Source organism: Crinia signifera, chromosome 3, assembly GCF_055691185.1.
Source record: "Crinia signifera chromosome 3, ASM5569118v1, whole genome shotgun sequence".
Lineage (NCBI taxonomy): Eukaryota > Metazoa > Chordata > Amphibia > Anura > Myobatrachidae > Crinia > Crinia signifera.
This window is the reverse complement of record NC_139219.1, coordinates 183,998,690-184,022,757: the sequence shown is the minus strand read 5'-3', so window position 1 is coordinate 184,022,757 and position 24,068 is coordinate 183,998,690. Positions and strand designations below refer to the sequence as shown.

At 41.3% G+C, this 24,068-nt stretch overlaps 1 protein-coding gene across 3 annotated transcripts in view; it reads right to left on the bottom strand.

Moving 5' to 3' along the window:
- BACH2 (BACH transcriptional regulator 2) overlaps positions 1-22,808 on the bottom strand; it is a 243,483-nt gene extending 220,675 nt beyond the window's left edge. For all 3 annotated transcript variants that reach the window (XM_083177041.1, XM_083177043.1, XM_083177042.1), the window contains exon 1: positions 22,283-22,808. The gene's annotated coding sequence lies outside the window, so the exon portion shown is untranslated. The remainder of the gene's footprint in view (positions 1-22,282) is intronic.
- Between the last annotated feature and the right edge of the window lie 1,260 nt (positions 22,809-24,068).

Below are 24,068 nucleotides of genomic sequence, written 5' to 3'. Positions count from 1 at the left end.
TCCATTTGGTTCACTTGTCTGTCCTGAAGGATTCTGTAGATGTTAACCGGAATTTCAGGCAGAGCCTCACTTGGCCTGTCCCTACAGTCAGCTAGAGCTGTAGGATCGGGGGTTTCCACTCTGCTGTACTAAGCAATTTCTAGTCTGAATGTGCACTAAGTGGGCAGGCCTGATGATGTAAAGATGGGCGCACACTATGGCATTATGCAATGCGAGTCACAGCTGATTGTGTGCAGTGTGTATGGTGCACAATCAGGTGTAGAATAGTGCAATGCACCATTCCATCTGACATGAAGTACATCAGATGGGAAGATGTGATATGTACGATATACCATTACAATCTGTGCCTCAACAATATATTGTATGATATAACACTGGTGTGTACTCCGTTTAAACTTATCTTAGCTCCTGGTAAATCCACCATTTATTATAAACCCTTTGAGTGCCAAGTAAATTTGACAAAATTGGTGTGAAAATTGCCAAGCAAACATTTTTATAATGACTTGTAATGTTTACCTTACAGAGGAAATATAATCTTTTTTACACAACATTTTTTTTAATTTGAATTTATAAAATAAATGTGAGCAACGCTGGCATTTTTAGCCGATATTTTACACATCTCTTACAGAGATGTTGGAGCACAAAGGTTAAAGGATTGGTTCAAACTAGCTTAATTGTTTTCCCTTTTAATGTAGTGATGGTAGATCTCCAATACATGCAAAATAGATAAAAGGCAGCAAAAATGTTTATGATGGAAAATTAGCAGGTACTATAGTATGAGAAAATATTGTTCCATAGTCTAATATTGTTAAATTATTACCACATCTACAAAGCACAGATAATAGTCAGTGACATATTGTGCATTAAAGTGATTATGTAAGAGAAAAAAAAATGGAATTTACTGATACCTTGACAAATCTATCTATATTGTATGTGCCGACTATGCTATGTGTAAAAACTCTAGCGGTTAGAAACCACTGTAATGCAGAAACGCCTACATACTTTCACAATATTGCCCACAAACAAACAATAGCTGTATTGTGAGTTTACTTTACGTACTGTTTAGTATATATCTATATATATATACACATATACATATACACACATATACATACACACACACACACACACACACACACACACACACATATATATATATATATATATATATATATACACAATACTCACGCTGCCTTAGAAAGCAGCTACAGCAGCACCCGGGATTCAGCAGAGGCAGACAGCAGGTTCAATTGCAACGTTTCGATTTTATTGATAAAATCGTCATCAGAATAAAATCGAAACGTTGCAATTGAACCTGCTGTCTGCCTCTGCTGAATCCCGGGTGTTGCTGTAGCTGCTTTCTAAGGCAGCGTGAGTATTGTATATCAGCCCTATCCAGGGCTTACAGCTGGCACCGGGCAAGTTACTTACAGTTCTCGGTCGTGCTGTGCCATCTGGACAATTTATATATTTATATATATATATATATATATATATATATATATATATATATATATATATATATATATATATATATATATATATATATATATATATATATATATATATATATATATATAAACAATCCAAAATAATGGCACTCCAGAGGCAAAAAATCAGCAAGTAAAAGCGTGTATTAGAAGCAAGCTTTCGGGGTTTAATCCCCTTCGTCAGGATACATATATACACACACACACCATTGCTATGTACTGCAAGCACACAATCAGACATTTTCAGTGTTTTCCGTGATTACAGATTTTGGCAAAGGTTGTACATGACATTGCCTTCTATTTTAGCATAATTTCACCAAATTTACTTTTGAGTCCAGTGTTTGTGTTGCCTTTGATGATCCCCTTGTTCATGAATCACCCACTGGGCTTTTGTTATGGCAAAACATTCCAGATTGGCAGAAGTGAGGAGAGTATGGCAGTGTCTCCCACTCTCTTTGCTTTTGCTGGCCAATCAGACATGGCCAATTATTTTTTTTCTCTTTTGAATGCAGTAGACTGTTGTGCAAATAATAAACCTTATTACAGTACTTGTTAGGAATGTTTAGGGTACTTAAAGTATTGATGTTTCATATTTTTAAGATTGGCTCGTGAATAAATGATCAGAAAAAAAATGCACAATAAGTTAAGCAACGAGCATCCCAGGATATCCTGGTAACGTCTTAATTTTTGCCACTGTAATTCTTGAATTCCGGATGCACCCTTACCATTGTAGCATGGTTTGTTCAGTTGCAGTTATTTGCTTTTTTAACTTTGCTCCTAACTCAGAATCAGACCCATTCCTCCCAATGTCCAATTAGAATTAGACTTCTAAGCATTACAAACGCTTAATATTATCCTTCACCTTGCAACCCTTGCCAGATTCTGGCATAACACAATGTATCTTACAAGACACAATTAGCTTCTATGTTCCAATACAGGCAAATAGGTACTTGTGTACTAGCACGGCGCCCATCGCATCGCAGACCATATCGCATGCGATGCAATATCGGCCGATGTTCTACAATGTTATACAATTTTAAAATTGTATTGCATTGTATATGGCATACAATACCATACAATGCGATGGGATGCGCTTATAAATTGTTTGTCTCCCTGAAGCGGAGACGGACAGGGTTCCCGTTGCCCCGCCGACGGAAACTGAGATGCACGTGCGCATCTCAGTCAGATGGCGAGCCGGGCTGCTGGCGGATCGCCAGCGGTGACGTTCTGGCGATCGCCAGCAAAGAAGAGCCCGGCCCCATCTGTAGGTCAATTGGCTTCCAACAAAAATTAACCGTAGAATGTCTGTGTATGCGTGTACATGATAGAGAATATAGATTGTAAGCTCCACTGGGGCAGGGACTGATTTTTCAACTATACTCTGTAAAGCGCTGCGTAATATGTATGCGCTATATAAGAAACTGTTAAAAAATAAAGAACTGCATTTGTTTTGAAAGATGCAGTTTGCTAGAATAAACACTGGATAGTTTGGACCATAAGAAAAAAAGAGTTAACTCTGCATTTGGGGAAATAGAGTGCGCTGATAGTATACTTCCAAAGACCAATTTATGCCCTCCCTGGGTAAATAATAATAAAACTACAGTCATTGAAAAATAGGAATTTAATTCACAGATTTTGTGAATTAAAACATATATATTAGTATACTAGGGTATTCAGCAAACCTACAGCCAGATGAATTTCTGTCAGATGAAGTTTGGATTGAGGTCTTAAATATCCCTACGCATGTCAAAAAAAAACAATGCTGCGTCTTCAGGCGCAATTCTTTTTTTAACAGACATCTCCTGATGTTTTAGCATATTTACACATTGCTGCTGCCAAAGACGGACACAGATTTAGGGGTCAGTCCATCCCTAGGCACAATATTGTTATTTTTCTGTTTTTAGATGTCATTAACAATACATACAATATATGCACAAAAACTTAAGTAAGCATCTGAATTCTAATAATATTGCAATGTAGGAAAAAAATAAATCACACACATTGGCCCTGATTCAAGTTGCTACAGTACCTAGCACCTGAGATGCTGCCCGGCAGAGTCCCCCCCCCAGCCGCATCCCCTCTGTACCATGTGAGGGGATGTGTATGAGAAAACATCCCCTTGCATGCTTCCGCTAGCAGGAGCAACCATTCCATGGTCGCCTACTATCGAATGATATCACCTGCCTTTGCAAATAAAAGTCAGTCTCAACTGATTTTTATTTAGGAGCGCTATGACGAAGAAAGGGTGGCTAGCCCCGGAAGGCATAGTCCCACTCGTGTACCCATGACAACGCCCAGCATTTTCCCTGGGATGCCCATAAAATGCTGGGTGTTCCCATAGTCGAGCGCCGTCACCACCTCCGGTCCTTCGTCCGCCACACGAATGGCCAAGCGAGTGTGTGACCCGACAAAAGCAGTTCGTTGCCAGGGTCTGCATATGCGCAGACCACCAAGCATCAGAACGGGGCCAAATTTGCCCTGTTCCGAGTAACATTGTTCCCTTCTACTAATGGATTTGACTCTAAAAAAGTAATGGACTTTTTAAACACATCCAGTGTATGCTAAATATCGGTGTGGGAAAAGCAAGCAGTCCCAAGACAAATGTAACTAATGCCTGAGCTCATAAGAAATCAATATACATCATGTAGTATGAACAAGATTTTAGGAGCTAAAAGATCTCTGGAGCAGGCACCAATATATGGAAAATATTCATTTAATACAGATTATGTATTGGAGACCAAACATAACAGATATGTATAAAGGAAGGTGCTAATGAGAAGCTGAATGCAAAGACTGCAACACTACCCAACATTGAGTGTGCATTTTACACCAATAATCAGAATCAGAATCAGAATCAACTTTATTGGCCATGTATGCTTGCGCACACTAGGAATTTTTTGTGGATTTACAGTGCAGCATCAAGCAGGGATGAAGGTGGGGGGGTGAAGGCATTACATACATTACATTAAGACATTACATGTGGGGAACACATACCCGCCGAGCTGCACAGCGCCTAGGCAGCCATCAGGGGCGCCACTGGTCGCTGCAACAGCCAGGAAGGTAACATTAAGTACAGTTATCACATAGGGAGCACATACCCTCCGAGCTGCACAGCGCCTAGGCAGCCATCAGCGGCGCCACTGGTCGCTGCCAACAGCCAGGAAGGTAACATTAAGTACAGTTATCACATAGGGAGCACATACCCACCGAGCTGCACAGCGCCTAGGCAGCCATCAGCGGCGCCACTGGTCGCTGCAACAGCCAGGAAGGTAACATTAAGTACAGTTATCACATAGGGAGCACATACCCACCAAGCTGAACAGCGCCTAGGCAGCCATCAGCGGCGCCACTGGTCACAGAAACAGCCAGGTAGGTAACAATACAAGCAGAGAGACAGTACAGTTATCACACATGGAACATATTTGGCTGAGCTGCACAGCTCCTAGGCAGCCATCAGCGGCGCCATCTTGATCATGCTGCTCAAAGGCAGCAGTAATAATATTATTTTCATGGCAACGGAAGCATGAGTTCAACCGGATGCAGCACTTTTCATGTGCGTTACAGATACTGTAGGTATGCAGATTTTTTGTTGTTAAGAAAGTGAAATGTGTAAAAAAGATATACTGTATAGTGCCTCAGGACAGAGACTACGGTGCAGAAATTAGAAGTAGGTTGTTAACTTTTTAATACGTTTTTTTATATGTCTAAAACACCTACTCAAACCATACAACCGTTTCCTCCAACAGCCAAGCACCTACTCATTTGTTCACCATGGAATCTAGAGGGGGGGGAAGAGACATTTTAGTATGAAACATTGTGGTGTGCCACATTTTTCCTGCCTCCGATGAAAGTGGCATAAAGTGTGCATATCTTACAGAAAAGTTTTATCATGCATCTAAGGCAGTGGTTCCCAAACTTTTTCAGTCCAAGGCACCCTTTCGGTCTCCATAACTTTTTCAGGGCACCCTGGTCACCTGAGAGCCCGATGCAGACCTGCAGCAGGTAAACGCTGCCCGCTGAGCTCAATCCCCCGCCCCTGTGCAGCGCGTTTGCAACAGTGTGCACAGGGAAAAAATCACTCATCATCAAATGATTTTCCCCCCTGCCTGCAGCACCGAGTAAGTCTATGTACTCAGCACTGTGAAGGCTGCGGGGACCTGATGTCAGCGACCCTCCCTCCCAACGTCCAGGGAACACCTGTGTTTTCTGAGGAAATCCCAGAAAATGTAGGATTACAGCCGCAGAGTGTCAATCACCCTGCGAACAGCCAGCGAAGGCGGTCTTCCTACATACAGTCTGTCTGTTGTTACCCAGTTTGTCTTATCATTGTCTACTATTGTAAAGCGCAAAAGAATCTGCTGCGCTATATAAGAAACTGTAAATAAATAATAAATAAATAATACAGCTTGTGCATGCGCACAGAGTATCATGCACATGTGCAGTCGTCCAATTAATTGTTCATGCTGCAAATTCGCAGTACAGTGAACTGATCTGAATCGGGCTCTAAAACCTCCCCCCAGTTACCAGCCTGACCCTTTCCTCATACAATTCACTTATTATAGCACGCCTGCCCCCCCTTCCAGCGCTATAACTCCCTACTTTGCAGCACCTATCAAAGTCATGCACCAAGACTCCCCCATTGCCAGCCTGACCCTTCCCATGTATAAATCACACCACACCCCTGAAGCTCCCTACAGCACAACTCTTGCTTCGGCAACTTGCATAATAGCGGAGCCATTGGCATAAATCTGTGCAGGCCGGGGGTGGACGGCTGAAGTTACTGGACGACCGCCGCCCGCCCTGTCTTTGTCAATTCCCAATTACATTTATTTGCGAAGCTAAGAGAAATCATTGGATGGTCAGCTAATGATTTCTCCTGCAGCAGATATATGCAAGGGGATGTGTCTTCGTTACACATCCCTTCACATGTTAACATGGGGATGTGGCGGGTGTGTATTCGGCTGGTCAGCGAACAAACCAGAATCACCCATTAAACCTGCTCCTCATCTCCCCCTGTTGCCGGCTGACTCTAGTCTTATTCTGATTACTTTCCCAGCCCCCTCCCGGCGCTGACTCCCCACTAGTCAAGACACTTGCTTTCTGTATCCATGGTGTAGTGATGTGCACACCCACACTCACCAGCAGCTGACTCCGGACCTCCATAAGCCCCCTCCGAGACCTCATCCATCCGCCTCTACCTCTGCCGCCGGCTGACTCCACTCACCCTGCCCCCTCCTGGCACGCCGCTCACTCCCTGCTTGCACTGTGGAAATACAGCTGCTGGCTGCCTCTGTGTACACTGGCCAGCTGCCTCTATGTGCATACTGGCCGAGGCACCCCAGGGAGCTGCGGCACACAGTTAGGGAACCCTGATAAGGGATTTTGAGTTTAGTGCATGATGGGCTGCAAGCAGAACCCCAATTATTAGAAATCTGTGACTGTGCAAGGTCTGCTCTGCGCATGAGCAAAACATGTTTTGTTTTCTCGCTCATAGTTCTGCCTGGCCTTGAGGGTTCCTAGAAAAAGGTGTATGTCGCGCTCATTTTAAAAGGTGGGCATAGCCAAGGGTCTGCATGTCACCATGCAAACTTCCTGGTCTTGCAGCTCCCAATTCTGTTGGCCATCAGCACGAACTGAGGATTACTCAGCTGGCCTTCTGCAGTGAACACCGATGGTCACAATTTTGGATCCTAGCTAGCAGTGCTGGGATCACAGCAACATGATGGAGGGATCTCTTTTACGGAGGACTCCTGCATGCCCCTCCTTGAGATCGGTAGGAAATTCAATGCTGCTTGTATGTTGCATTGAATTTCTGTTCATATCGGAATCGGGCCTAAAACTGGGAAATCAGCAGTTATCTATTTGCACATGAAAATTGATTATAAAAAAAAAAAAAAAAGTTCTATTTTATTTTTATGCCATGAGAACAAATAATAACAAAAATGTAAGCAAATGCATTTTTAGCATTTATTAGAATGTATGCATCTGCGCATTTATCATTTATTACCACAAAACATAAATTTATTACAGGTCATGTACTACAGGAATAAGGCAATGACAGTGTTTGGTATTAGTAGCGCTTATTTTACATCACTGCATATTCACTTATGTATGCCAGCAGAGGCGTAACTAGATATTTGTAGGCCCCATAGCAAAAGTTTGTAAGGGCCCCCTATTTAGCAACTGATGGTGATAAATGTATGCAAAACATATTAGTTTGACAGCAAAGATGGGCCCCCTTCAGCTCTGGGCCCCATAGCAGCTGCACCCCCTGCACCTATGGTAGTTACGCCCCTGTATGTCAGCAATCTGCATTTCATGGTAGTTCTGGTCAGACACTTTTTTGGGCTGTGAATAGAAGGATATCTACAAAAGATAAAGGGCCAGATGCACTAAGCTTCAAAAGTGATAAAAAAGCAAGCCAATCAGCTACTTACTTCCATGTCACAGACTGTGTTTGAAAAATGTCAGACAGGAGCTGATTGGCTGGTTGTTTATCACTCCATTTTCTCAAATTTGAAGCTTAGTGCATCTGGCCCAAAATGTCACATAAGCTACTACCCGCTAAACCAATTAGACCACAACTCACAAAATAAATATTTATTCTGCACTGTATTCACGCACAACCATTATATAAATGCATCAACACTACGTAAATTGTAAAACAGAGCTAACAGCTACTACTTTTCCATGTTATGTAAAATTATAGATTTTATCCCTCCTGTAGATAAACTGGGAACACAATTAAACGAATGCTCGCATCCACGAACATTACAAAAGCAGGCTCAGACTGGGTCCTCCATTATCAGCCAAACTCTTGCTCATCCCAACAATAAAGAAATCTTACTTGCTTAATACATGTGCAACTCTCTGCAAACATAACATGTGCATGATATCACAAAACAAGACATAGATCATATGATCCCCATTGTCATTGGTGTTTAGAAAAACTTAATTAAGTCAATTCAGCACGATTGCCGCTAAGTTTGAATGGAAAGAATGATCAAAAGGACCTTTGTGACCAGTAACACTGATCACTTTTTCATTGCCACCCATCGAGTTGCTGAGCAATATTAGTAATGGCTGGCTACCGGATTAAACTTTGGTAAAGCTAATAGACCACATTATGACAAAATACCATAATCTAGCATAAGTGGTGCAGAATCAAATTCCCCCTGAAATGTAAATATGACTTTTCTACAGCAACAAATAAGTTTGTAAAAGCACTGATAACAAGCGGAGATCATGACATTTTGTAATCTATTATGTTTACCAAAGTTTAAAGGTAAGAATCAAAAGAGCAATATTTTCCAACCTTTTGCTGAGACAAACTGAAACCACATGTTTTATTATTAGATGTACTCGCCTCACTGATACTGAGTCACTTGTAGTGGCGGAAACCAAGAATCACTATCTCTGGCACAAGTTAAACATCAGCCTGGGTTTTTTTTTTTTTAAAGAGCATTACTGATCAAAATATAACTATTCTGCAAAAGTGGATGTTAAATATACAAACTCTGCAGAGCACATTCTATTTGGGTAAATGATGAGAAAGGAGGTGATAATATGAAGGTTTATAAAAAGCTACTAAATCTATAAAAAAAATATATATATTTTTAAATGCTAGTCTTCATTTCTTCCCTAAGCATACAGTATCCTGCTTGACACTGATGGGGTTTAATAAGTAGTGTTGTTGTTCTTCATTATAATTGTTCATGTAATGGGACCACTGCAGTTTAGAGACAGCACTAAAAGGTCTATTGCTGGGCATAAATCAGAATGAATGCATGAAAAGATGTTCAAAATGGGATTTTTTTTTTATATGTTTAAAATGGTTTAAATGCATTTGTGGTACAGCCATCAAAGATATATACTCCAAATTTGCTGCTCAGGCTTACTTTTGAGAGTTATCTGTTTATTTTATAAATAAGAATGTAAATATAAAGTATTTATATTTTTCTTTCTAAAAAAAGGACATCAAACCGCTAGCCTTCACCATTCCTCTAGAACCACTTTACTCCCAAAAAATAAAAATAAAATATCAAATACACCTGAAATGAGTTTGATCAAAAATTAGGATTGGGCTTGATCTTGAGCAAACACGCTGACCATCGATGTATCAACTTGAACACTTGAACTAGTCAAAACATTTTGCCTTTCTATTTTTTTATATAATGGATCAAAAACAAACCCCCACAAATATTCTAGAAAATTTTCAAATTGGTTTTAGAATGAAGATTCAGCTGGTTCAATCTGCACTGCCAAGCAACAGTACATCTGAATTAATTCAGTGATCTTTAGTCATTGTAGCTAGATTACATGGCTTTAAATTTAGAAGGAAAAATAGAGAATTACTGTAGAGGTTAAGTTTCCCATATCCAAACTGCATGGGAGTATAAGTATTTTGGATTTTTCCCTATTTTTAAAATATTTGTATACCAGCATGAGATATCTTGGGGATGGGATACACACAAAATGCATAAATGTTTCATACTGTATACATCTTACACATAGCATGAAAGTATTTTTATACTTATGACGGTGTCACTATCTCCGTTGCACAAAAAAAAAAAATTTACAATTCTGTATTTGAGAATTTTCTGTATTTCAGAGTTTTGGATATGGGAGATTCAACCCATTGTACTAGAAAGAGACATTGCTTTCGACGGAGAGATGGATCTACATTACACGTGACCTAGTCATGGGTCTCTCTCAGCCAGTCAGCGGCTGCCTATTCATTTGTATGTTTTATGTTTTTTTACCCACAATATGCCGCTGATAGCTGCGCATAAGATTTATCTTATAGTATGTGCAGCACAAATGATTTCCGGCTCTGATCTGATGCGCACAGGACCGCGTATTGGATGTCATACATATAGGATTTGGGTCGATTTTATGGCTCAATCCACCGGAATTAGGTGAAATCGGGCCAAAATTGCAAGGACCCCATACACAGTGACAACTTGCACGAGGGACAAGTCGGACCGGATTTCCATACAACTTCCCTGGCTGCTTCCTGGGAGGACTACATATGATTTGCACTTGATGTGCCCTTTTTTACATGAGATAAATGTAAAAAAGAGAGCTCTCTCAGAGATGCCTATGCATTTGAATGTCAGTTTTGAAATCTGCCACCCACCTCCTCTCTCTCCAGCTACCAGTGGGGGGCTCCGAGGTGTATAGCGCTGCCATGACAAGACTGATATGATGCAGAGGATACAGAGCGGGCAAGCACCGGACAGGAGAGGCTCTCTACCCGCTCTGTAGCCTCTGCTGCCGGCTCCTGTGCCTGTTGGTGCGACACCACTGGCACACACACACAGCCCTGATCGGATGCGAAACATCATGGGTGCTAAAATTTAAAGCATCTGCAATGTACACGGATGCTTCAGATTCCAATAGATCATATGTGCTGCGCGTATGATTGACAGGATCCGATTGTGTGCGGGAAGGCACATCGGGCCAGATCAGATGTTGATTTGGACATTTTTCATCTAATATATCAACCCAATCCGTTGGTGAAAACAAGCCAAATCGGAGCGGTGTAGGGTCAGCATTACTCTCTCTGCACATTACCTTTGCCCCATCTGTTTTCAACATGGCTTTGTCCATCTGCAAAAATTGCAGCCTTGCTAATAGGTATAATCAGGCCCAATGTCATTTGTAATGAATTTGGCCATAGGCCAAATAGCACAGTCAAAATCTCAAGTGAAGATAGTCAAGATTGTATGGATCGGAGCTCTGGGGAATTCAAGAGAAAAATCGCATAGTCAAAATCGTCCAGAGCCAAAATTCGCACCATGTGTACACAGCTTAAACATTAACACCTGAAGACATTCATGTAAGTGGGAAAAGGGGAATAAATAATTAGCCCCAGGTGTTAAAACTCTGATAAATAAATGGGGCTAATTGAATTCCCCCCCTAGCCTGAGAGATGTTTTTACTAAATGAGAAATTCCACCCTTTATCAAATGGGCCATTACTATGTAAAAACATATAGTCAAATAGTACATTTTCTATTAACTTAACACAGCATAATCTATTCTCTGAAGTCTAAAGACAGAAAATTAAAAATTAGAAAAAAATGGAGCAGTTTAAGGTCATCGAGAGATGATACAGGAGGTGTCAACAGCACTTAGGTTTTTGTATACAAACACTAAAATAAGCAGACACTGTTGGGACAATCCACTTCTGCATGACTGTACACATTCTTTCCAGGTCATTCCCCCTGATTTCCTGAAAAATACCATGAACTTTAATGGCTAAGGACGGGCCCTTTCCTGCCCCCTGGATATGTGTCCTGAGACTGCTAAGAAAAAAAATATATAAATTACCTGCTTGGAGCATGCAGGTATTTAAAAAGAAAGAACTCAAGAAGTCAAAAATAGCTAATGCAAGCCGAAAATTCCTTTTGGTTTGCTTCAAAAAGCAGTAATAGCTTACTAATTGGTACAATTAGAATAAACAAAGAACATTTTGGGGTTTTAAATTAGGAACAGCCTCCAGTTTTGAATTAAGGATTAGCACCCTCAACCTTTCCAATCATGTAACAGCTGATCTAGAAGCACTCTTAAATGTTAAGTCATTATATGCTCAAGAAAAGAAATGCAAAAAGTGGTGTCTGGTCTGCCCAGTCTGAGTAATGTAGGAGTCTTATTTACATCTCTGCAAGGGGAAGGGCTATGGATGAGATCCCAGAAAAACAGCATGATGTATGCAACAGAGAGTAGAACAATACTTTCTTTGTTACTACAAAAATGATGCAATTGTTCTGTACTTTATGCAGGAATCGGCCAAGTGCAATCTAGGTAAACGTCTGAGAAGGATGTGTGCGCTGTACTATGTACAGAGAGTAAACAGTATCCAAATAGTTTGGCCATAGTGTTTTATTTTTATATCTAGCTCTTTAGTTAAAGGGAGATGCAAGTCTGTTAAAGAGCGACCAGATAACTGAGTTGCACATTCTTCCATTCACACTGTGGATGATTGAGAGAGGGCAGCTCAGGGCTCAACCAGACACGTGAGTCAGCAGCAGCTGCCTGTAGGAAACTGCTGACAAGCGGTATTGTTCTCGCATACACAAACCACTACATACACCTACTTCATAAATAAAAGATGGGTGTATGTAAATTGGACACCAGGAAGACCTCTACACTTACAGTTCCTGTTTTCCAAGTCAAGGTTGAAATTAACCCCTTGTGCCCTGCAAGGACTTTTGGCAAAGATTGTCTCCATCTAATTTCCATTAAAGTTCACTGTGAAAGACGAACAATATCTTCACACAGAACAGTATGTAAATATATGAAACTGAAAAATCAGTTTAGTTGCAAAGATGCATTAGAGTAGGTGTGTCCAAACTGTGGCCCTCCAGCTGTTGTGAAACTACACATCCCAGCATGCCTTGCCATAGTTTTAGCATTCCCTTATAGCAGTGATTTTCAACCTTTTTCAAGCCGCGGCACACCAGACAAGACTTTAAAATTGCCAAGGCACACCAACAGTTTTTAATCAAATATAAGACAAGTAATAACAAATATTGACATTATATATATATATATATATATATATATATATATATATTATGTTGATATCTGTTATTATTTCCTTTAAAATTAGTTTATTATAGTACATAGTACATTATACATATGCCCCACACCGTCATGCCCATTATACATATGCCCCACACTGTACCGCTTATTATACATATGCCGCACACAGAGATGCCCATTATACATATGCCACACACCGAGATGCCCATTATACATAAGGCCCACACAGAAATGCCCATTATACATATGTCCCATACCGACATGCCCATTATACATAAGGCCCACACAGAAATGCCCATTATACATATGCCCCACACCGACATGCCCATTATACATAAGGCCCACACAGAAATGTCCATTATACATATGCCCCACACCGACATGCCCATTATACATAAGGCCCACACAGATATGCCCATTATACAAATGCCCCACACCGACTTGCCCATTATACATATGCCCCACACCGACATGCCCATTATACATAAGGCCCACACAGAAATGTCCATTATACATATGCCCCACACCGACATGCCCATTATACATAAGGCCCACACAGATATGCCCATTATACAAATGCCCCACACCGACTTGCCCATTATACATATGCCCCACACCGACATGCCCATTATACATAAGGCCCACACAGAAATGTCCATTATACATATGCCCCACACCGACATGCCCATTATACATAAGGCCCACACAGATATGCCCATTATACAAATGCCCCACACCGACTTGCCCATTATACATATGCCCCACACTGTACCTCTTATTATACATATGCCACACACAGAGATGCCCATTATACATAAGGCCCACACAGAAATGCCCATTATACATAATGCCCACACAGAGGTGCCCAATATACATACGGCCAACTCAGAGATGCCCATTATACATATGCCCCACACCGACATGCCCATTATACATAAGGCCCACACAGAAATGCCCATTATACATAATGCCCACACAGAGGTGCCCAATATACATAAGGCCAACACAGAGATGCCCATTATACATAAGGCCAACACAAGGATGCCCATTATACATAAGGCCCACACAGAGGTGCCCATTATACATAAGGCCCACACAGAAATGCCCATTATACATATGCCCCACACCGACATGCCCATTATACATAAGGCCCACACAGAAATGCCCATTATACATAATGCCCACACAGAGGTGCCCAATATACATAAGGCCAACACAGAGATGCCCATTATACATAAGGCCAACACAGAGATGTCCATTATACATAAGGCCCACACAGAGATGCCCATGTAGCCCACACAGAGATGCCCGTCAAACATATGGCCCACACCAAGATGCCCATACCTGGAGCTGCTCGCCTGAGAGATCTCCAATAGGCAGGCAGGCGGAGGGAGGAGACAGAGAGTGGATCCTGGGGGTGCTTGCCGCGCTTCAGACAGGAGGGCGCCGCGGCCTGGGTGGGAAATAGGATGATGCTGGAGCCGTCCAGAGTGTGCCTCGGCGGGTGGGGGGGCGGGCACCATGGATGATGCGCGCTGACACTGACGTCAGGCGCACACATCCATTGGAGTAGAGCGGGCGGGCGGCGTGAGTCTCGGCGGGTGGGGGGGCGGCCACCATGGATGATGCGCGCTGACACTGACGTCTGGCGCGCACATCCATTGGAGTAGGGCGGGCGGCTGCGGGAGGACCTGGGTGTGTCGCCGTGATCAGCTGTCGCGCGGCACACCTGAGGGTTGGCCGCGGCACACTAGTGTGCCGCGGCACACCGGTTGAAAAACCCTGCTATAGAGTCTTGCCTGCACAGCCTATTTCATTGTTCGATTTACACTAAACGGGAGCTAATTGGTATCGAACGAAGCTGAAAACTGTTCTATGTCCATTCGATTTTGACTATATACAAAATCTCACCATATGTACACAGCTTTAGCCAACAAATCTACAGCAAAAACAATATAACAGCTTTATTTATTCTCAGGTATGGATGAAGAGACATCATAAAACGGGTTGGGATCATTTGGTCTATTGCATTATGGTAGAAAGTCATTAGGTCGAATCCATTAGGTCGACATGCTAAAAGGTCGACATGATTCTAGGTCGACATGGGAAAAGGTCGACATGATTCCAGGTCGAAAGGTCATTAGTTCGACAGGTCATTAGTTCGACATTGTCTATGTCGACATTCACAAGGTCGACATGGGGTTTTTCACTGTTTTTTTTACCTGAATGTCAACACAGTCGACATGGACACAGATTAAAGTGCACTGCATCCCCTCGCATCGCTCGCTGCGCTCGCTATGCGTCGGGCACGGTGCCTCGCTACGCTCGGCACACTATTTTATTCTCCCACCACGCCCTAGTGGATGGTAGGGCATGAAATACCGCCTGTCGGCACATGTTGGCTCAAAAAACAGTGAAAAACTCCATGTCGACCTTGTGAATGTCGACATAGACAATGTCGAACTAATGACCTTGTCGAACTAATGACCTGTCGAACTAATGACCTTTCGAACTAGAATCATGTCGACCTTTTCCCATGTCGACCTAGAGTCATGTCGACCTTTTAGCATGTCGACCTAATGACTTTCTACCATAATGCAGTAGACCAAATGACCGCATCCCCATAAAACACCTGTAAAAAGACAAGTAAAAATAGTTGTTCATAGAGATCTATAATAGAATAGCCCACAAATGTCTCTATCACTGGTCATTAATTGTTCTCCAACTCATTTGAAGATACTCCCCAATGTACACCCACAATTTCTGAGTTTCGAAATGCAGAATGATGGGGGGGGGGGGTGGCGTTTCATTGTACTCAGCGTCTCCTTCCTTTTGCTGTGGCTATGGTAACGGCAGCTCCTGCTTCAGGTAACTGAAAGCAGTGGCATAACTATTGTGGGGATGATCTGCATAGTGACTGAAGATTATGGGGCCAGGATGTCTCTCTTACTTCAAAACTTGTATACCCCTTTCCCCCAGGGGTGAAATTAGGGGTCAGGTGGCGCCAAGGCACAGCAATATTATTTTTTTAAAAACACCTATCTGAACAAACACCAGGTCGGCAGGACCAAGTAGAGGAGACTGCTGCAGTGATTACAGGACTTCAAAAGCTGGGTAAAACTAGTACTAAAATATGTTCATTTGAGCGGTTTGCCGGGTGTGTGCACTAGATAGGTCTGTGAACTAAATCATTCACATTCTATTCATGTCTGCTCTGCAGCACAGTTGATGCCAATAAATCCTGCAGATATATATCAGCATGTCTGGCTGTGTATACCCACTGACTACCTGTACTCTGCCTGTAGAGACTGTCAGCACAGCTGGGCAGGAAAATTCAAATGCCCGCTTAGTTGTGCAACATACCAAGTGTCTGATTTGTAAGTGTGTATGATTACCAAACCAGCCGGTATGTCATTGGATCTGTCAGCTTAGCATGTACCCAGTTTTTACACACCAATGTAAAGCAACAACAATAAGCATACCAATGAATTAATTTACTACTAGGGAAAATATTTTCCTTAGGTTGCTCCACCTAGATAGATCCCTGCAAGTTGTGCCATTCACCTGTTTTTCTTGAGGCTCCTCCACTTCCCACATGGTTGTGACTATTTACCCTTCACCGAAAAGACCCGGATGTGACGTGGGGTGAGGGCAGAAGTTGTTTGATGCCCTTATAGCAGTTTTTTTTTTATTTAGTCTGTAATCTAGGTTATTTTCTTTCATTTCCACTGCATTGTACCCTCGCAGGCTCCCTTCGCTCACCATGCTTCAGGCAGAGGGTACTGTTCCACCTCCAGGAAGACGTGGACCAGTGCATAATGGGAAAGGTCCTGAGGGTGAAGGGGATCTAGCGGCTACCCTTCCCTCATAGCCCAGTTTGGAATCAGAGCATTTTGTACTGCTTGATGCCCTTTTGATATTAATGCAGCAGATACCATTAGCATCTGAGCCCTGGCTTAATTCAGGAAATAATTTATTGATACTACATATTCTTCACAAGAGTCCACGGTATCCCCTTCCCATAAAAATATGAAATAAATTACTTTGTAACATTGCTTTAAGGAATTGCTTTCAAACATGAAAAGAACAATAAAACAAGAATTACCCAGTGTAAAACAGTATGTCTGTTGCAGTGCTGAAAAGGACACATGAAAAGGTAATAAAAAAATTAGTTTATACAACTTGGTTTTTAAAGAAAACTATTAAAATTGTGAAGTAATAGGAACTTTTTTTTTTTTTATAAAAGGAAAAATAAAAGGTGTCTGAAAAAAATAACATTTATCCTAACAGAAAAATGTTAAATTGCTAATTTCAGTAGTTTTACATTTCTATTTATCAAAAATTTGCCAGTAGTAAGGATTATCTAAGTGCAAAAGGAACTAGATTAGTTTACTCTAACTGTTTAATTACTAACCCGATCTAGAATATTTAATACTACTTGATTTTTAATTTCTTTCCACATTTACTATCTCAGTAAGCAAAAACATCAGTTGAAAATATGAATGGCATAGTTTTTTTTGGGATGAAGTATTTTGAGTCAGCAAATGTTTTTTGAATTTCTAAAACTGGGTTTAGTAGAATTTATCTAAGGAATTTTGGTAACAAAATAAATTTTAAAACTTACAAAACAATCATACAAATAAGGCTTTTGACATCTAGAATAAAAACTTACAAAAGTTAAATATTAAGTAATAAGAAAAGTAAAACCCTTAGAATATTGTTAACATATGCTAAGATTCAACCTTTGCAGTAAAACATCTAAGATATTTTTGGAAAACACATTTCTAAGATTGCAAAAAAAAATCCTATTCTGCTCTAGCAATTCAAAAAACTATGGTTTGAAAAGCCCTATACATTTTTGTCTAACAATAGATGCATTATAAAACCAAATTAACATAAAATGAAATAACAGAAGATTAAACCTAGCCAGCTTAGTTAAACCATGTTTTCCAGAGTTCTATAAGGCACATTTAATAAAACTATGCTGTAAAACGTTGCATAGTTTGTCAGCACATATTTAAGTATTTCACATTGCAGCATTATTTACAGATAAAGTCAACCTCTCTCTCTTTCACAGTGATCTCATGACTTGGGATGACAAGAAGAAAGAGACCAATTTAGCTACAGTACAAATCAGACTTCTCAGCTGTGAGCTGGCAACTATTACTAGGCTGAAGGTCAGCAGTCATTAAACCATTGTATTGCTATTACAACCCATAGCATTTGACACATTACAGAACACAGAAAGATTCACTTTATGTACAGTAGATACTAGAAACTAAATCACAGTGTTGGTATCTGCAGCTTTGCATGAAAATCAGTGAGTGATCATAAAGTGCTTACATCATCACCTCAGATGACCATGATAAGAGAATATGTGTGCAAATATGCAAAGCAGCCATTGTAATCAATGTTATAAAACAACTAAAACTTTATATTTTAACACAAAAAATGCAAATCCAATATATGTGGCAAGCATATACAATTCCATTTTCTGCATTATCCTTTTGCTACCAGTTTTTTTAGAAGTGGTTTTACTGACAACTACAATTAAATTCTACTCCACTATGAATGAAATAGAATTGTGTGTTTGCTGCATACTGTATGTACAGTATTGAGCAATACACTTTTAGCATGTCACAAGAAATTAGGATTTCACTATTTAGAGAGGTGTGGATGCACAAATACTTCATACTACACAATTCAACAATATGTAAACAACTTCAAAACAAGCAACTGAAGTAACCAGAGCATGCTAGAGACTAAAACAGTTAAAGAAACTAAAATGATTTAAGAAAAAATACCACTGGTACACAATATACTTCTTGCTAGATAACATATTTTGGATTTCACTGTGTATATTAATAGTGAGAAAGGATTTTGTGACTCAAAGACACATAAGAAAAATGATGTTTTTGACTTTTTTAAATACAAGAATACCATTTTAATTTTAAACACACGTTTTTGAATTTCCAAACTGATATTTAAATGCATTATTCAAAACCAAATTCTCATTTCTCCATATATTTTATTACAGTCACAAAATATTTTAATAATCGTTGTGTTATAATCATTTAGAAAGCAATAGAACATGATGGTGACCATGATGGTGACTTTGTAACTAGGGGGCCTATTTGTCAAGCATTTTTTTTTTTTACAAAATGATGTAGTATTGCAGTTTCTCCATAATTTTATAAATTGTTGCTATGTGCGAAAAGCCTAATGCGGGAGATTTCACAGAACTCTCCTGCTGAAGACTGCACATCGCAGTCACCATTATTATTATCATCAACAACAACAACGAGGACTATAGACTGACCCCTATGTACCAAGTTTAGAAAACCTAGGTTTTCTGAGTTTGACCCGGTTGGTTTACACCAGGGATAGGTAACTTTCAGCCCTCCAGCTGTTGTTGAACTACACATCCCAGCATGCCCTGCTACAGTTTTGCTATTTGACCATGCTAAAACTGTAGCAGGGCATGCTGAGATGTGTAGTTCAACGACAGATGGAGGCCTGAAGGTTCCCCATCCCTGGATTACACAATTCTGAGATGGATTAAATGCTTTATGCCTATGGATGCATTCTAGCAGAAGAGGGATCTTCCGATCGCACTCCCGACACCCAAATCTGGTACTGTTCATATGTGTAGTATTAAATTCCCCTGCAGGAGTCTTTGATGAATATGTAAGGCTCCTTGGATATACTAGTGATGTAACTCGCAGGGACAGCTGTTATTATTGCTGTTCCTCCAAATTGGCTTTAGTACATACAGTAGCACTGATATTTTCTTTCAAAAATAAAACTATCCATTGACATATTGACTGTTAATAATGAGGTCATTGGAGCGATTAGGCCCCTAAAAGATTTTTCTGATACTCAGCAAAATGTCACTCCAATGTACAACAATGCTATGTCATGGCAGAGGATCAGCTTACAATATTTAACATTTAAGAAGCAAGCAACAGATTTCATGTGGTATAGAGCTTTTATTTTAAAACAAATATAATCAAAGAACAGTTAGGCTTTCTTAATGCTATTTAAAGGCTATGTCACAAAGTTTTATTTAAAAAAAAAAAATATTGACTGCACAGAACAATTTACTATAATGTGATACAAATCCTGTTGTGGTATAATGCATATTTTTCTTTTTTAAAACAAATTTAACCTGGATCAACAGAATACTGTATGTGGCATAAATTGTACATCCCTGCAGCAAGCATGCTGAGCACACAGCGTATAGGACCCATCATTTATCAGGATCCCCAGTAAAGAGTGGTTAGTTAGTATGCCTGTTTCCTTGTAGATGAAGGGAATTATCCTTTCTGTTAAATATGCATAGCTAGTGAATTGTACTGTGAATATGATCTTGGCTACATCAGCGAGAGCTGAGGAGACATATTCTGCTTATGATATACAGAGATGACATTTGAGAGACAGATTGAATCCCACTCAGTTTGCCTAACACACAGTAAACAAGAAGAAAGGGTCTCTCTGTGGCATTGGCAATATTATGAGCATGGCTAAAAGTAGACGTGCTTGCCATGGAAATAAACAAAAGCTTATATAATGTGATGATACACATACATCTAGTAAGTAACATCTGTGTAGTTAAACTAGTGATGTATGTGTACAATGTGCTAGTTACAATATTGCAGTATTGTGTTACATGTGTAAGTGTAAATTATTATAGCTACAATATTGTGTAGGGTAAATCGTGATAGATATTACAAGTGGAGAAGAACAATAGTGAAAACAATGACAGATATGTACTAGTTTTATAGTATAGTCTAAATTTGGGAAATGAGCTAGTTATGGTGAGTTATATAGTGCTCTTTTTTGTACATTGCATAATGTAGATGGTGATATATATGTACAATGTGCAAGTTGTCATATAGCATACACACACACACACCACACACTTATAAAGCCCGCTCAATGCAAATGCTTCGAAAGCTAGTCTGCTACCTTGTGATTGCCCGTGTTTGTGCATGTGTGAGAGAAAGAGATGTAGTTTCACTTGCTGCCAACAGATGGCAGTGTTTAGGAGACACGCAATGGACAATAGCCATATACATTATATAATAATGTGCTAGTTACAATATTGCAGTGTAAATAGTAAAATATGTGTACAATGTGCTAGGTGTAATATTGCATGGTACAAACAGAAAGTATATACACACACACACACACACACACACACACACACACACACACACACACACACACACACACACAAAATGTGCTAGATAAGATAGGACCATTCTGCACAGCTCAGCGTAATCCGGTCATTTTCAATGGAGACAGAGGCATGACAGTGTAATGTGAATGTGTGTCCATGCTGCATCCGTACACAATGCAATGACATGATGAGTGAGTGTGACTTGCGGTGTCACCAGAGAGACATTTGTCACGTCACCGTCCTCACATCAGGCACCAGCATACCCCTTACCATATCTGGCTGAGCTAAGGTGACCCTGAGAGCGCTGAATAATGTCTACAGCGCCTTCCCTGATGCTAATCACGTAATCCAGTGCCAGGGAACATTAACCCCAGTGCGGAACATTCACCCATTCCGTGCGGCGATGCCAGCAGCTGATCGCTATGCGTGCACCGGTGCTGCGCGGACACGGCTACACCAGGGCAGCAGCATCACGTGGCTGATACATGCACAATGCCCACAGCACTACTATGAATGGAGGAGGACGACCCCCCCCCCCCCAACTGCCAGGGCAGGAGGTACACACACTGGTCATGCGGAACAGGCAGCAATCAGCCAGCCACGGGTTAATGGCCATAAAAGAGGCCTCTAAACGTGACAGCTGCTTCTCCCTCCAAGCAGCACAACAACAAGAGCCATGCTGGAGCTATTAGCAGCACTGCACACAGTGTGACAGGGCGACCATCTTCTCTGCCAGCTGGGTCACTGACCAGTATGCCAGGCTACACCGGGGACTCCCTCCCCATCCAAGAGCCGGTGCCATGTAGTTGCATCACGCCGCTGGTACACATTGTGGTTACAGCATGAATGCACATAGTGTAGCGGAGGAGAGAGCTTAGCTGTGTATATGGCATTCCTGCGCCTCGCAGCTCCCCCCATTCCAGCTCTGCCTGTGACCTATGATGTTATCAGGTCAGGCAGCCTCCCCGGGAATCCCTGACCTCCCCTACACAAGCCCCACATACACCACAGCTGCGGCTGCACACTGGTGTCTCCCATGCTGCTGCCGCCACTACACTCACCTTCTGTGCACTTTCACTTCCTCCTCTCCCCCAGCTCAGCACCCTGCGACCCCGCGGCGTCTCTGCTGCTGCTTCTGCGTCTCTGCTGCTGCTGCGCCTTGATTTGTATTTTAGGTTGTACGAGCTCAGTCAGCAGGGAGACCTCACATGGCCATGAGCCGTATCTGCCGCTTCTCAGGCTGCTTGTTGTTGTTGTTCCTCCCAGGAGCCAGGGATAGCAGCTTCTCAATCGGGATCCACCCCCACCCCTTTTACGTGGGGCTTGTAAAGAGGAAGGCTTTGCCAGGGGAAACGTAGCGGCTGCTGCTGCTGCTGTTCTACTCCGAGCTCGGCGTGGATGTGTCAGCCCAGGCAGGCAGGCAGGCAGCAGCAGATGACAATCTGATCTGTAATACAGTTTGGAGTGCACACAAGTCAACTTAGGTCACTTCCTTGTGTGTTTGTATATTTGCTATGAGACAGCGAGTGTGATGTGACTGCCTCTCGTCATCCTGGTGGCAGCAGAGCAGCGTGTGTGACTGCTGTGTGTTTGTTGCTCTCGGAATGGACCGCCTACACCAGCCCCGCTCTCTCTCTCTCTCGCTCTCTCTCCCTCTTGTTAATGGCAGATGAAATCTGGTTGTAGACTCGTTACTGACATCTACTGTGTGCTCCTGTGCTAGTGTGTCACACATACTGCTCAGTCTCTCATTGTCATGGGCAACACACTGACTTCATTGTTTATGTCTTGCAGAGTAATATTGATTCATGCCTTCACATAAATCCAGCGGTGTGGTAGACTCCTAAATATTTATTCATCTGTACTTAAAACACGATTTACTAAACGTAAATACAGAGCTGCATTTTATAATACAGGATTTAAATTAGGTATAAAAACCCAACATTTGTGTCTGTAAAATGGTTTATACTGAGGCTGGAGAGGAGCAATAGAGACGTCTTGCAGCACACTAGAAAATGAATGAATTCCATTAGATCTGATTCAGTATGTGCATTTACTATGTGTGCTTTAGGAACACAGATGACCGTGACTCACAATGTGTATACTGCTCTATGCCCTGAAGAGAGAAAAGTGCTTCTCCGATGATTGTTTTTTTTTTTTAAGTAGATTCATTGTCAAGGAACAGGAATTTCCAGGGACAAATTACTGTGCATATGATTCATGAAAGTGCACATCTGTGCGGGGTATATTGGTCCAGAAGTGCTACAGTATATAATAGTTATAGTTATGGCATATATTTAAGAAAACAAAGTAACCTGAATCTATGGCAATAATGTTTATGCATGCATTGCCCTTAAAGAACACTTGCACTCTAAATGGAGTATTTTGGTACTTAAATTATAGTAGTCCAAATTTGGGATGGTCATCAGTATGGAAGAGAGGTGAGGCATGACGGCATATGTCTGCAGGTTGCAGGACCTTGGGCTCCATTTAATAAGGACACCAGATACTGGCAACATTTTCCTTTTAGTACTACAGTGATACACATGACTATGCCTCTGATATTTAACATAACTTCCTTTCCAGAATTGTCATCCTCCTTTTGCAAGGGTCTCTGCAGAGATGATGGCAGCAGGCTGCTGAATAATTCACATGCACAATTGCTCTCTACGCATGCCCATAGTACTGCAACTTGGCAGCTACCCGCAGGGCCGGGAAGGCTTCACTGGGTCTCTGTTTTTGTAATGGCCTAATGGGGACCACACTGCTTATATCTCTGGGTGTGTAAGTGGTACAGTCATAAACTGTAGTAAGTTATCATGGTTTGCTAAATATAGAACAGAAGCA